This window comes from Bos mutus, chromosome 10 (assembly GCF_027580195.1).
Source record: "Bos mutus isolate GX-2022 chromosome 10, NWIPB_WYAK_1.1, whole genome shotgun sequence".
Lineage (NCBI taxonomy): Eukaryota > Metazoa > Chordata > Mammalia > Artiodactyla > Bovidae > Bos > Bos mutus.
The window spans coordinates 51,707,417-51,721,826 of NC_091626.1; the positions used below are offsets into that span (position 1 = coordinate 51,707,417).

The following is a 14,410-nucleotide window of genomic DNA, read 5'->3' on the forward strand; positions in this document are numbered from 1 at the left end:
TCCATGGGCTTCTCCAGGGAAAAATACTGGAGTGGGTTGCCATGCCCTTCTCTAGGGGATCTTCTCAACCCAAGGATCGAACCCACGGCTCATGTCTCCTTCTTTGGTAGGTGGGTTCTTTACCACTAGCACCTCCTGGGAAACCCCTCACCTGTACAAGAGGAGTGAATTCTGTCTTGGTGGTCCTCCTCTATGACTCTCCCTGGGAAATGGGGGAGCACAGATAAACGTGATAAACGTGAAAAGAGAGATTCTTCTACCCAAGCAATTTTTCTTTGGTTGATGTTTTTTCTTCTCCTGGCCCTCTTTTATCTGTGAATATCTTTGGATAAAGCCCCGAAGATAGAAAACTAGTTCTCCGTTTAGGACCTAGACAAGATTTGCAAAAAAAGAAAAGAGAAAAAATTTTCCTCTGTTTGCTTCTAGATCTCAGTGAGCCACATGTGACCTGATGAACTTTGCAATCATTTCCTATACAGATTTTCAGATTAGAGATTTGGTTAGTCAATCTGGTAGGGTATTTTCTCAGAGCAACCACTATGCTTGTATTCTGGAAATAGTTGTTCCCTTGTATTCTAGAATCAGTTGCTCCCAGGAGTCCTCCCACCTGGAGAGCCAAGTGAAAACAAGCCCAGACAAGACTTATTGGACTCATGCTTTCAGGTACCAAGACCCTCCTCATTAGACCCTAGTGTGGAGAATCCACAAGTACCCAGGTAGTGGCTGTTCCAGAAACCCATCAGCTTTGGCACTGCTTGAGGCTATGCAAGTTATGTCAGATTTTCTCACTCTCCCCTCCCCAAAACAGTCCCTATGACCACAAAAGAGGGAAGGTCAAATGGCAGAGAATCTGACGTTTTTCGAGCTGTGCCACTGCAACCTGGCGTGGGATCTGGCTAACAGTGAAAGCCGGGGCTTCCAGGTGGCCCCGTGGCAAAGAACCCTCCTGCCAGTGCAGGAGGCACAAGAGATGTGGGTTTGATTCCTGGGTTGGAAGGATCCCTGGAGTAGGAAATGCGACCCACTCTAGTATTCTTGCCTGGAAAATCCCATGGCTAGAGGAGCCTGGTGGGTTACAGTCCATGGAATCATAAAGAGCTGGACTCGATGGAGCACACACACACACACACACACAACAGCAAAAACTCATGTAAGTTGTTAACTCTCTATGGAGCTTTCACCTCTGTCAGAGACATTTCCTATATGTAAAAGATAGTAATCACATTTCATGGGATCATTTCAAGTATAAAATGAGACAATACTTATAAATAAGCTTATTAAACTTCAAAGCATTTTATATATATCTGAAGGATATAAGAAAGCTCCTTTTTTATCACTACATCTCAAAGATACCTAGATAGGTGATTTATCTTGTTTCTATGGCAGTCAGGGTACAAGGCCATGAAGGAACAGGAATCCTACCTCACAGGGCATTTTGGAGGAGTGAATAATAGGCTGAAAAATGTACAGTGATTGGTTAAGGAGGATTTTGTAATAGTATCCCCCAACTCACATAACCCCTACTATTTCCGCACTGATTTCTCAATAGTCCAAGAAATTTTCTCAGTCAACCCATGATAGTTGCCACTTTTGCTATCCACCAAATGTTTCCGTTTCTACCCTTCAGGGCATACAAGAGAATTGCATTTCTTTGCTCCTCCTTGAAGATGCGGTGCCAGTGTGCGCTTGGAATTCTCTGTTTGCGCATTAGATATTTTCCCTACCTTTGTCTCCTCTGCTCCATGCTCCAGAGGATTGAGTCCCATGAACTGCACATTCCAGATTCCTTAACAATTTTGTTATCATTTACCCTACAAACTAGAGTGAGTTGTCCCATCTTTTAAAATTTAATAATAAAATTAGCCTAATTCCCAGCTAAATGGATTGTCTGTCTTGATGTTTTGAATGGTCCTTCATTATTTCATATTTTTTTCTCCTAGATGTGGAAGTTATCCATTCCATTTATCTATGCCCACTCCCAAAGCCACCATCATAAAGTCTTGGTGAATGTAACAGACTTTCTTAAACATTAAAAGAAGAAGGAAGCCGTTTATGTCACAATTTAGAATTAAATAGCAGATATTCTTTTTTCTAAGTTTATTTTTTATTTTTAGCCGTGCTGGGTCTTTGTTACCGTGTGGCCATTTTTTTTTTCCCTCTGGTGAGAGATCATTGTGGCGAGCAGAGGCTACTCTCTAGTTGTGATGTGCAGGCTTCTCGTTGCGGTGACTTATCTTGTTGTGGAGCATGGGCTTCAGTAGCTGAAGCTCCCAGGCTCTATAGCACAAACTTAATAGTTGCAGAGCATGGGTTTAGTTGCTTTGTGGTATGTGGGATCTTCTCCGATCAGGAATCAAACCCATGTCTCCTGCACTGGTAGGCAGATTCTTTACCACTGAGCCACCAGAGAAGCCCCAATAACAGATATTCTTATACAAGTTATTGTTCTTTGTTCTTTCTACTGATTCAGGCTTTAGTCCTTCATAAACTGGCTCATCTTTTTCTTTTCTCTGACCCTCCTTCCAACCCAGTAGTGGGCCTCCCTTTGTATAACCAAAGATTGTTAACAGCTCTGCTAGACAAATTCTCTGGACATCTACTCCTCCCCCACCTATCTTTGCATTGGAAAGAGAGCTGACATTCCATATAAACATGGCTTGTGTCATCTCACCCCTATACTCTCTTCTGGCTTCCCTAGTGTCTCAGACAGTATAGAATGCTCCTGCAATGCAGGAGACCTGGGTTAGATCCCTGGGTTGGGACAGCCCCATCCATAACTAGGCAGAATACAAAACAGAAAAAAAACAGGTATAGCCAATTTGAGTTAATACCTACCCTCCTGTGCACTTGCTTTGCATTTTTTAAATAGTTTTTCTTTGCTTCTTCTCACCATAGATATGGAAGCCTTGATGGTGCTGATCAAGAGAAAATGGGGCCAAGGAGCCTGGCTCTAGTAAAGACTGTGGACCACCAGGGCTACTATATGGTTGCTGCACAAAGACTTCCCGTTGGAGTAGGGGGAACAGAGCCAGCTTGATGCTAAACTTTGGTCAGTTTGGCTGGACTTATTGTTAGGGCTTCCCTGGAGGCTCAGATGGTAAAGAATCTGCCTGCAATATAGGAGAGCTGGGTTTGATCCCTGGGTCGCAAATATCCCCTGGAGAAGAGAATAGCTACCCATTCCAGTATTCTTTCCTGGAGAATTCCATGGTCAGACGAGCCTGACGGGCTATAGTCCACGGGGTCGCAAGGAGTCAGACCTGACTGAGCAACTAATACTTCATTCTCCTTATTATCTGGGCATAGAAACCATAGGGATTTAAACAGGGTGTTCATAGTTTGGGGAGTTCTGGATTCTGGCCATCTCTTCATTTCTTTCCACCACAAAACATGAACTATCAAAGCAAATCCCTCTTTATTACTAGGAAATTGACACAAAGCCTATGCCATACCATGTCTAACTCAGAAATATTCCTCTTTTTCCGTTCTCCTCATTGATGTCTAATTTCAGGTCCTCATATCCCTTTCCAGGACTGTGCTGTCTCCCAAGGTCCACATGCCTTCTGCTCTTCCTCTGTTCTGCCTGTTTATGCATGTGTATGTGTGCCCATCAGAACAAACACAGTTTTCACCCACAGTCAGTCTCTCCCATCAGGAAGCTGCATAAGCCTCTCATCCTTATCCGTCCCAGGGTGAACAGAATGAAAACCACAATCACAGAAAACTAATCAAACTGATTGCATGGACCACAGCCTTGTCTAACTCAGTGAAACTATGAGCCATGCCATATAGGGCCATCCAAGATGGACAGGTCATGATGGAGAGTTCTGACAAACATGGTCCACTGGAAAAGAATGGCAAACCACTTCAGTATTCTTGCCTTGAGAACCCTATGAACAGTATGAAAAGGCAAAAAGATATTGCATTGAAAGATGAACTCCCCAGGTCAGTAGGTGCTGAATACACTACTGGAGAAAAGTGGAGAAATAGCTCCAGAAAGACTGAAGAGACAGAGCCAAAGCAAAAACAAAGCCCAGTTGTGGATGTGACCGGTGATAGCAGTCAAGTCTGATGCTGTAAAGAACAATATTGCATAGGAACCTGGAATGTTAGGTCCATGAATCAAGGTAAATTAAAAGTGGTCAAACAGAAGATGGCAAGAGTGAACATCTACATTTTAGGAATCAGCGAACTAAAATGGACTGGAATGGGTGAATTTAATTCAGATAACCATTATAACTACGACTGTGGGCAAGAATGCCTCAGAAGAAATAGAGTAGCCCTCATAGTCTGTTGAGGTCCTTTAATGGACCGGAACCTGGTAGTCCAGAGTTGAGCGATAAGAAAGTAAAGGAGAGAGAAAGAGGCTGATATTCCTTGGTTTTCGCAGAAAGCCAATAAAACCCCTGCACGGGGCTTGCTCTGTTCACAAAGGCCTCAGGCGCCCTCTCAATGGGGTGAAGGTGCAGAGCACCTTCTTGAGAGGGTCTTAGAAGCCCGGGCAGGAAAATGAACACAGAGGACCTCTGCACTCCAGGGGATCAGCCTGAAAAAGAGAGAGAGAGAGAAAGCAAGACATGGGGACCATAGCTCTGATGGAGCAAAGGTGTTTTAATCAACATGGTGTGGGCATATATACTGTAGCTATTCTCAGCAAAGATAAAGATTAAAATTCCAGACTTACAAAACATAGGTGATCCATATTAAAGAGAGAGAGAGTTGTAAATAATAACTTTTACCATTTGGTTCATAAAAAGGAAGAGGGTACTTATCACCATATAGAAAAACTAATGAAGGAAAAGCCTAGATTCCTCAGCCCCCGGGGAGAGGCTTGCCTCTTAATTAATTCAGGAATTAATAAGGAACAGAGAATTCCTGACAGATCCAAAACAGCACACAGGAAGCCTCCTGTTAAATACTTCCTGACAATAGTCAACAAAAGAGTCCAAAATGCAGTATTTGGGTGCAATCTCAAAAATGACAGAATGCTCTCTGTTCGTTTCCAAGGTAAACCATTCAATATCACAGTAATCCAAGTCTGTGTCCCAACAAGTAATGCTGAAGAAGCTGAAGTTGAACAGTTCTATGAAGACCTACAAGACCTTCTAGAACTAACAACCCCAAAATATGTCCTTTTCATTATAGGGGATTGGAATGCAAAAGTAGGAAGTCAACAAACACCTAGAGTAACAGGCAAATATGGCCTTGGAGTACAGAATGAAGCAGGGCAAAGGCTATTAGAGTTTTGCTAAGAGAATGCATGTGTCATAGCAAACACTCCCTTCCAACAACACAAGAGAAGACTCTACACATGGACATCACCAGATGGTCAACACTGAAATCAGATTGATTATATTCTTTGCGGCCAAAGATGGAGAAGCTCTATACAGTCAGCAAAAACAAGACTGGGAGCAGACTGTGGCTCAGATCATGAACTCCTTATAGCCAAATTCAGACTTAAATTGAAGAAAGTAGGGAAAACCACTAGACCATTCAGGTATGACCTAAATCAAATCCCTTACGATTATACAGTGGAAGTGACAAATAGACTCAAGGGATTAGATATGATAGACAGAGTGCCTGAACAACTATAGGGGGAGGTTTGTTACATTGTGCAGGAGACAGGGATCAAGACCATTCCCGAGAAAAAGAAATGCACAAAGGCAAAATGGCTGTCTGAGGGGGCCTTACAAATAGCTGTGAAAAGAAGAGAAGCGAAAGGCAAAGGAGAAAAGGAAAGATAAAGCCATTTCAATGCAGAGTTCCACAGAATAGCAAGGAAAGATAAGAAAGCCTTTCTAAGTGATCAATGCAAAGAAATAGAGGAGGTGGCAGTCCTCTCCCAACTTGGAAGCTGCGGCTGCCTCCAGATACTTTCAAGATGGTGACCTCTCTAGGTTCCAACACCTACAACAGGCAGAATTGGAAGGTTGAGGACTTCCCTATTCTGTGCCAGACGTGTTTTGGAGAACACCCATATATCCAAACGACCAAATAAAAGTATGGGAAGGAATGCAAAATTTGTGCCAGGCCTTTCACAGTGTTTCATTGGTGCCCCAGGGTCCTCATGCGTTTCAAGAAGACTGAAGTGTGCCAGACCTGCAGTAAATCGAAGAATGTCTATCAGACTTGCCTCTTAGACCTAGAGTATGGCCTGCCCATCCAGGTTTGTAATGTAGAATTAGATTTTAAGGATGATATGCCAAAGTCTGACGTCAACACGCAAAATATGGAGAGACAGATTTCCAACTCTGATGGAAAGCAGTCAGGTGGCATGTTGGGGAAAGCCACATCCACCAGTGACATGCTGCTCAAACTGGCCCAGACCACCCCTACTACAAAAGGAATCAACCACACCTTTGCTCCTTCTAGGTGAAAGGAGAATGTAAGAGAGGAGAGGAATGTCCATACAGACATGAAAAACCAACAGATCCGGATGACCCCCTTGCTGATCAGAACATTAAAGACCTTATGGAATCAACGACCCTGTGGCAGATAAACTCGTAAAGCGGGCTTTAACAATGCCACATCTGGACCCACCAGAGGACAAGACTATTACAACACTGTATGCTGGTGGTCTGGGTGATACCATTACTGAGACTGATCTAAAGAATCACTTCTACCAGTTTGGAGAGATCCGGACCATCACTATTGTGCAGAGACAGCAGCATGCTTTCATCCAGTTTGCCACAAGTCAGGCTGCAGAAGTGGCTGCCAAGAAATCCTTTAATAAACCGGTTGTTAATAGCTGTAGGCTCAAAGTGAAATGGGGAAGGTCCCAGCAGCCAGAGGAAAAGAAAAGGAGAAGGACGGAACCACAGATACTGGAATCAAGCTTGAGCCTGTTTCAGGGCTCCCAGGAGCTCTTCCTCCTGCTGCTGCTGCAGAAGAAGCCTCTAACTACTTCAACCTACCCCCTAGTGGTCCTCCAGCTGTGGTGAACGATTGCCCTGCCACTCCCACCTGGTATTGCCCCCCCAACCCCCAGGTTTTGGGCCACACATGTTCCACTCCATGGGACCATCCCCTCCTTTCATGAGGGCTCCAGGACCAATCCACTATCTTTCTTAGGATCCTTAGAGGATGGGAGCTCATACCAGGAAACACAGCAGCCCCTAGCACTTATCACTGCTCTGGGGCTCTATGGAAGAGAAGGTGCTTAAATATCCTAGTAAATGAATCCCCAAAATAAACATGTTTTTCCTTCCTTTGTAGTTTCCATGGTAGTGGAATGTATTCAGATGTAGGCAATTGGAGAACGACAGCCTTGATTTCCTCTATGTGTTCTCCAAGGATTGATGGACCTGAAATAAGCTGCTATTAACACATCTGGTTACTGCTATAACATCACTAATAAAACTTAGTGCCTCTTCCCCTCACCTATGTGGGGAACAAGCAACTGGGTGAATTGGAGTGTTCAACCAAGTTACCTTCCCAATTACAAGTTCATTTTGTATCTTCTTTTGGGGGGTGGGGAGGGTGGGAACTAACCTGCAGTAAGAAAAACAAGCAAACAATTTTTGACCATTTTTATGTCCATTGAATGTTTTCCTTCTAATCCTCTAAAAAAAAAGATTACTAGTACTAATCATTGTAGTGGCATGAGGGTGATTTAATGCTTCTAAAATCACATTCTTGAAGGACAAGTAGAAACAGCACCCAGCACGTTAGATATCTCTCCTTTCCTCATTTGTTACTAAAGGAATCTGGCTGATAGTTTTACTTCTTTCAGTTCAGTTCAGTCACTCAGTCGTGTCCGACTCTTTGTGACCCCATGAATTGCAGCACGCCAGGCCTCCCTGTCCATCACCAACTCCCGGAGTTCACCCAGACTCACGTCCATCGAGTCAGTGATGCCATCCAGCCATCTCATCCTCTGTCGTCCCCTTCTCCTTTTGCTACCAATCCCTCCCAGCATCAGTGTCTTTTCCAATGCGTCAACTCTTCGCATGAGGTGGCCAAAGTACTGAGTTTCAGCTTTAGCATCATTCCTTCCAAAGAAATCCCAGGGCTGATCTCCTTCAGAATGGACTGGTTGGATCCCCTTGCAGTCCAAGGGACTCTCAAGAGTCTTCTCCAACACCACAGTTCAAAAGCATCAATTCTTCAGCGCTCAGCCTTCTTCACAGTCCAACTCTCGCATCCATACATGACCACAGGAAAAACCATAGCCTTGACTAGACGAACCTTTGTTGGCAAAGTAATGTCTCTGCTTTTGAATATGCTATCTAGGTTGGTCATAACTTTGCTTCCAAAGAGTAAGCGTCTTTTAATTTCATGGCTGTAGTCACCATCTGCAGTGATTTTGGAGGCCAAAACATAAAGTCTGACACTGTTTCCACTGTTTCCCCGTCTATTTCCCATGAAGTGGTGGGACCGGATGCCATGATCTTAATTTTCTGAATGTTGAGCTTTAAGCCAACTTTTTCACTCTCCTCTTTCACTTTCATCAAGAGGCTTTTTAGTTCCTCTTCACTTTCTGCCATAAGGGTGGTGTCATCTGCATATCTGAGGTGATTGATATTTCTCCCGGCAATCTTGATTCCAGCTTGTGCTTCATCCAGCCCAGCGTTTCGCATGATGTACTCTGCATATAAGTTAAATAAGCAGGGTGACAATATACAGCCTTGACGAACTCCTTTTCCTATTTGGAACCAGTCTGTTGTTCCATGTCCAGTTCTAACTGTTGCTTCCTGACCTGCATTCAGATTTCTCAAGAGGCAGATCAGGTGGTCTGGTATTCCCATCTCTTTCAGAATTTTCCACAGTTTATTGTGATCCACACAGTCAAAGGCTTTGGCATAGTCAATAAAACAGAAATAGATGTTTTTCTGGAACTCTCTTGCTTTTTCCATGATCCAGTGGATGTTGGCAATTTGATCTCTGGTTCCTCTGCCTTTTCAAAAACCAGCTTGAACATTTGGAAGTTCACGGTTCACATATTGCTTAAGCCTGGCTTGGAGAATTTTGAGCATTACTTTACTAAGCGTGTGAGATGAGTGCAATTATGTGGTAGTTTGAGCATTCTTTGGCATTGCCTTTCTTTAGGATTGGAATGAAAAGTGATCTTTTCCAGTCCTGTGGCCACTGCTGAAGTTTTCCAAATTTGCTGGCATATTGAGTGCAGCACTTTCACAGCATCATCTTTCAGGATTTGAAATAGCTCAACTGGAATTCCACTACCAAAAAAAAAAACCCCAAAATTACTTTTCATTCCTGTCAATCCTGTCATTCCTGTCAAAGATGGAAAAACAGATGTCATGAAGCTGTGTATCATTGAAGAAACCTGGTGTTTGAGATGAAATTATCTTAAAGAACTTCCTACACACTTTAACAAACTGTGAAAGGAAAAGAATTAGAGTGTGTTTGAATGGAAGACTTATGGCCTACAGCTGGAATGTCGATCTTCAGCATTCACCTTTGTGTGACTTCAGCATCTCATTTTAATTCCTGCTCTGGGCAGGGGATTCTGTTTTGTCTTAGAGTATTTGAAAATAATTGAATTGTAGATGGCAAAAAAAAAAAAAAAAGATGTTGTGTTGTATTTTTGTTCTGAAAAATTAAAATGGGTCAATTTAAAAAAAAAAGAAAAAGAAAAAATAGAGGAAAACAATAGAATGGGGAAGACTAAGTATCTCATCAAGAAAATTAGAGATACCAAGGGAACATTTCAGGCAAAGATGGGCACAATAAAGGACAGAAATGGTATGGACCTAACAGAAGCAGGAGACATTAAGAAAAGGTTAATATGCACAAAGAATTCTGTGCAAGAATGCACAGAAGAACTATACAAAAAAAGATCTTAATGACCCAGGTAACCATGATGGTGTGATTACTCACCTAGAGCCAGACATCCTGGAGTGGAAAGTCAAGTGGGCCTTAGGAAGCATCACTACAAACAAAGCTAGTGGTAATGATGGAATTCCAGTTGAGCTATTTCAAATCCTCAAAGATGATGCTGTTAAAGTGCTGCACTCAATGTACTAGCAAATTTGGAAAACTCAGCAGTGCCCACAGGACTGGAAGAGGTCAGCTTTCATTCCAGTCCCAAAGAAAGAAAAGGAAAGAAAGTGAACGTGAAGTCGCTCAGTTGTGTCCAACTCTTTGCGACCCCATCGATTGTAGCCTACCAGGCTCCTATGTCCATGGGATTTTCCAGGCAAGAATTCTGGAGTGGGTTGCCATTTCAAAGAAGGGCAATGCCAAAGAATGTTCAAGCTACTGCACAACTGCACTCATCTTACATGCTAGGAAAGTAATGCTCAAAATTCTCCAAGCCAGGTTTCAACAGTATGTGAACTGTGAATTTCCAGATGTTTAAGCTGGATTTAGAAAAGGAAGAGAAACCAGATAGCAAATTGCCAACATCCATTGGATCATAGATAAAGCAAGAGAGTTCCAGAAAAACATCTACTTCTGCATTATTGGGGCTTCCCTTGTGGCTCAGCTGGCAAAGAACCTGCCTGCAATGCGGGACCTGGGTTTGATCCCTGGGTTGGGAAGATCTGCTGTAGAAGGGAAAGACTACCCATGCCAGTATTCTGGCCTGGAGAATTCCATGGACGAATAGTCCATGGGGCACAAAGAGTCGGACACGAGCGAATTGCACTTTCACTTTCTGCTTTATTGGTTACGCCAAAGCCTTTGACTGTGTAGATCACAACAAACTGCAGAAAATTCTTCAAGAGATGGGAATACCAGACCTTACCTGCCTCCTGAGAAATCTGTATGCAGGTCAAGAAGCAACAGTCAGAACCAGACATGGAACAAAAGAATGGCTTGAAATTGGGAAAGGAGTACATCAAAGCTCTATATTGTCACCCTGCATATTTAACTTATATGCAGAATACATCATGCAAAATGCCAGGCTAGATGAAGCACAAGCTGCAATCAAGATTGCTGAGAGAAATATCAATAACCTCTGATACACAGATGATACCACCCTTATGGCAGAAAATGAAGAGGAACTAAAAAGCCTCTTGATGAAGGTGAAAGAGGAGAGTGAAAAAGCTGCCTTAAAACTCAACATTCAAAAAACTAAGATCATGGTAACTGGTCCTGTCACTTCATGGCAAATAGATGGGGAAACAATGGAAACCGTGACAGACTTTATTTTCTTGGGCTCCAAAACCACTGCAGATGGTGACTGCAGCCATGAAATTAAAAGACACTTGCTCCTTGGAAGAAAAGCCATGACCTACCTAGACAACATATTATAACGCAGAGATATTACTTGGCCAACAGTGGTCCATCTAGTCAAAGCTATGGCTTTTCCAGTAGTCATGTATGGATGTGAGAGTTGGACTATAAAGAAAGCTGAGTGCTGAAGTATTGATGCTTTTGAACTGTGGTGTTGGAGAAGACTCTTGAGAGTCACTTGGACTGCAAGGAAATCAAATCAGTTCATCCTAAAGGAAATCAGTCATGAATATTCATTGGAAGGACTGATGCTGAAGCTGAAACTCCAATACTTTGGCCACCTGATCTGAAGAACTGACTTATTGGAAAAGACTCTGGATGCTGGGAAAGATTGAAGGTAGGAGGAGAAGGGGACCACAGAGGATGATGGTTGGATGGCATCACTGACTCGATGGACATGAGTTTGAGCAAGCTCCAGGAGTTGGTGATGGACACGGAAGCCTAGAGTACTGCAGTCCATGGGTGGCATAGAGTCGGACACGACTGAGAGGCTGACAGAACTGAACTGAATTGAATGTGTGCTCACTCGTTCAGTTGTATACGATGTGTGACCACATGAACTGTAGACTGCCAGGCTCTGTCCTTGGAGTTTCCCAGGCAAGTATACTATACTATACTATACTATATACTATATAGTATATATATATACTATATATATATATACTATACTATACTATACTATACTATAGTGGGTTGCCACTTCCTACTTCAGGGGATCTTCCTGACCCAGGGATTGAACTCACATATCCCACGTCTCCTGCATTGTTAGGTGGATTCTTTACCACAGAGCCACGTGGGAAGCTCCCTGCCTGTTTATGAGCTTCCTAAAATCAGATTCAATTGGGTCAGCCCATTCTTTGTATTTTAGTTAAAAATATTTTCTTTGTCTATTTTATCTTTAATAATAGAGATTGTGCTTGCTCATTGTAAAATACAGACACATATTTAGAGAAAGAGTGAAAGTCCTTATGACTCAATTCTAATCATTCCCTAGAAGTAGCCACAGTTAATCGGAGAAGGCAATGGCACCCTACTCCAGCACTCTTGCCTGGAAAATCCCATGGATGGAGGAGCCTGGCAGGCTGCCATCCATGGGGTCGCTGAGAGTCGGACACGACTGAGCAACTTCACTTTCAATTTCACTTTCATGCATTGGAGAAGGAAATGGCAACCCACTCTAGTGTTCTTGCCTGGAGAATCCCAGGGTCGGTGGAGCCTGGTGGGCTGCTGTCTCTGAGGTCGCACAGAGTCGGACACGACTGAAGTGACTTAGCAGCAGCAGCAGCAGCCACAGTTAATAGTTTATTTTGTTTCCTTCCATACATTTTCCTATATATGTACAAACACATGCACATATATGTGTATGTATACATGCTTTATACTATGTACTTTGGTATATAGTTAGTGCAACTTGACCTTTTCACTTAAAAATATATGCAGAAATCTTTATATGTCAATACACATGAACCTACTCTCTTTTCAAAGGCTGTGATACACTCCCTTTATTTTACGGATTTACTGATATTTATTTAACCAACCCTCTTTGATGAATATTTTTGTACTTAACAGTTTTCACTGTCACAGACTGTTACTTAATGAAGCCTTATATCTATCTACATATTTTTTAGATTTTTAAATACCTCTAACAGTTGCTTTCAGACTTACAGTATTTTCAAAAGTTAAATATATTTTGTGTCATAAGTGTACAGTTTTTTTTTTTTTATTCTTCCAATTTTATTTTATTTTTAAACTTTACATAATTGTATTAGTTTTTGCCAAATATCAAAATGAATCCGCCACAGGTATACATGTGTTCCCCATCCCGAACCCTCCTCCTCCTCCCTCCCCATACCATCCCTCTGGGCCGTCCCAGTGCACCAGCCCCAAGCATCCAGCATCATGCATCGAACCTGGACTGGCAACTCGTTTCCTACATGATATTTTACATGTTTCATTGCCATTCTCTCAAATCTTCCCACCCTCTCCCTCTCCCACAGAGTCCATAAGACTGTTCGATACATCAGTGTCTCTTTTGCTGTCTCGCATAATCGGGTAATTGTTACCATCTTTCTAAATTCCATATATGTGCGTTAGTATACTGTATTTATGTTTTTCCTTCTGGCTTACTTCACTCTGTATAATAGGCTCCAGTTTCATCCACCTCATTAGAACTGATTCAAATGTATTCTTTTTAATGGCTGAGTAATACTCCATTGTGTATATGTACCACAGCTTTCTTATCCATTCATCTGCTGATGGACATCTAGGTTGCTTCCATGTCTTGGCTATTATAAACAGTGCTGCGATGAACATTGGGGTACACGTGTCTCTTTCCCTTCTGGTTTCCTCAGTATGTATGCCCAGCAGTGGGGTTGCTGGATCATAAGGCAGTTCTATTTCCAGTTTTTAAGGAATCTCCACACTGTTCTCCATAGTGGCTGTACTAGTTTGCATTCCCACCAACAGTGTAAGAGGGTTCCCTTTTCTCCACACCCTCTCCAGCATTTATTATTTGTAGACTTTTGGATCGCAGCCATTCTGACTGGTGTGAAATGGTACCTCATAGTGGTTTTGATTTGCATTTCTCTGATAATGAGTGATGTTGAGCATCTTTTCATGTGTTTGTTAGCCATCTATATGTCTTTTTGGAGAAATGTCTATTTAGTTCTTTGGCCCATTTTTTGATTGGGTCGTTTATTTTTCTGGAGTTGAGCTGTAGGAGTTGCTTGTATATTTTTGAGATTAGTTGTTTGTCGGTTGCTTCATTTGCTATTATTTTCTCCCATTCTGAAGGCTGTCTTTTCACCTTGCTAATAGTTTCCTTTGATGTGCAGAAGCTTTTAAGGTTAATTAGGTCCCATTTGTTTATTTTTTCTTTTATTTCCAATATTCTGGGAGGTGGGTCATAGAGGATCCTGCTGTGATGTATGTCAGAGAGTGTTTTGCCTATGTTCTCCTCTAGGAGTTTTATAGTTTCTGGTCTTACGTTTAGATCTTTAATCCATTTTGAGTTTATTTTTGTGTATGGTGTTAGAAAGTGGTCCAGTTTCATTCTTTTACAAGTGGTTGACCAGATTTCCCAGCACCACTTGTTAAAGAGATTGTCTTTAATCCATTGTATATTCTTGCCTCCTTTGTCAAGATAAGGTGTCCATATGTGCGTGGATTTATCTCTGGGCTTTCTATTTTATTCCATTGATCAATATTTCTG

General features: G+C 42.3%; 1 pseudogene; it reads left to right on the forward strand.

Moving 5' to 3' along the window:
- The first annotated feature begins 5,881 nt into the window (after positions 1-5,881).
- Positions 5,882-7,119, forward strand: LOC102272732 (pre-mRNA-splicing factor RBM22 pseudogene; annotated as a pseudogene).
- Positions 7,120-14,410: the final 7,291 nt, after the last annotated feature.